This window comes from Nematolebias whitei, chromosome 15 (assembly GCF_014905685.2).
Source record: "Nematolebias whitei isolate Nwh7 chromosome 15, NemWhi1, whole genome shotgun sequence".
NCBI lineage: Eukaryota > Metazoa > Chordata > Actinopteri > Cyprinodontiformes > Rivulidae > Nematolebias > Nematolebias whitei.
The window spans coordinates 22,512,084-22,514,183 of record NC_056512.1 but is presented as its reverse complement, the minus strand read 5'-3'; positions in this window follow the sequence as shown (position 1 = coordinate 22,514,183).

The following is a 2,100-nucleotide window of genomic DNA, read 5'->3' as shown; positions in this document are numbered from 1 at the left end:
TTAACACAAGTTTGAAGTCCTGCCCTTCGACATAAACATTATGGAGATAATGCACATGTAAAAAAATTAAATAAAATACATCTCAGGTGTTTTTATTTTCCAGGTGTTGACTCTTCTTGTTTCATGTAGGTATTATCTTTTAGCTGTATGTTCAAATATTCTTTTTTCTAATATGTTTAACTGTAATTTGGTATTTCATGGACTAATAAAAAGTAATATAACACCATGCTTGTGTGCAGGAGAGTAGGTGGGACTTAAAACAGTCAGCTGCTAGTGCACAAACTCTGGTTCCAAAAATACAACATGACAGCTCCCATCAATGGGAACTTGTAGCTTCAATTATCAATACTGTAAAAAGGCAATCATTATGTCTAGTATTTTTATTAAATTTTTGGTTGATAGTTCTCATATACATATTGTTGAATATTTCTTGAGAAATACTTTAGTTTGTGATGCAGTATATAGTTCACATGTCTTGACTTGTCGGCTTTGTTCTTGTTACTAATAAAAGCTTGATGTGTCTAAATAAGAAACCTTGTAACTAGTGAGAACTAGTGAGTGTTTTAAGTAGAGTATGGTCAGTTGTGATAAGCATGTTTGTTGCTGCTTGAAACAGACATGAACAGTAACACTGAACATGTCAGTAACATGTAAACTCATAGATAAATTGTATAATGACAGACTAATTCATCCATCCATCCATCATCTTTACCCGCTTCTTCCTTTTTGGGTCATAGGGGTCACTGGTGCCCATAAGCCAACACTGTGTGAAAAGCAGGGTACACTCTGGACAGGTCGCAAGTCCATCACAGGGCGGACTAATTCAGATGAAACAATAATTTATGCACAACCTTATGACACAATGGTACATGAGATGTTGGAACTTTAAAAAGTCTTCAGTTAATCCAGAATGCTGCTGCCAGAGTCTTAACTGGAGCTGGTAGAAGAGATCATATCTCTTCAGTTTTAGCTTCTCTCCACTGTCTCCCTGTCAAATCCAGAACTGAATTCAAAATCTTACTTCTAACCTAGAAAGCCCTCAACAACCTAGCTCTATCTTATATTCGAGATCTTATTGTTCCATATTTTCCTAACAGGGCACTTCGCTCTCAGACTGCAGGCTTACTTGCGGTTCCTAGAGTTTCCAAAAGCAGAATGGGAGGAAGATCTTTCATTTATCAGGCTCCTCTCTTGTGGAACCAACTTCCAGTTTCTGTCCGTGAGGCTGACACATTGTCCAGTACCTCTGTCATGTATATTCAGTCATTGTCTCACTACTCACCAGCAGTGCATTACTGGCCTTCATGCCACAAGCTCTGGTCTCTTACATGCCCCTAATGTTTATTATCCTTGTGCCCATTGAGTATTTTTTATTTTTTGTGAATAAATAGGATTCTATTTTCTAAGCTCCTCCTTTCAGTTAAATCCTCCTGCGACTGTGAAAGAAATGTGAAAAGAAGAAAGCATGTAAATGCAAATAACGGAAAAGGCAGATGTAGGAAAGGACGACTCCTCGCCAACTCTGACAAACTGAAGCGAGACGAGTGACGCAACATTCCAGAGATACAAACAAACTGACTGATGCTGAAATTGACTAAGTGACTGATGGCGTCAAACAGCTTTAAAATGATACCGGCTCTCCTCAATCATCCCCTATCGGTGTCGTTTACCACAGTCACTTTGTGTCCTGCCCTTATCACACAGTTCTCTCTATGACTGACTGATTCTCTCCTTCCCCTGCTTTTGTGTAATTTTTCAAGAATGGGGTTGCAGTTGGGCGGGAGTGTCAGGTGAAAGAGTAGAAGTGAGACATCTATGATCCAAAAAATAATATAGCAATGGCATGAACACTGTTAGAGACAAAAAAATAAAATAAAAGCAGACATGAAAAAGAAGCTCTCTGAGACAGATGTTTGTCTCTGTATGTTTACATCAGATTGAGTGGGACAGCATTTGTCCCCTTGACTTTATCAGCATATAGTCAGAGTAGGTGTAGGTGAGAATAGATGTTCACTTCACTTATTGTGGGCAGAGATAGCGGCAAGGCTGATGCTCATAAACTTGAGTGGTGCATTGTGGGAATATCTCACACACGCCTGC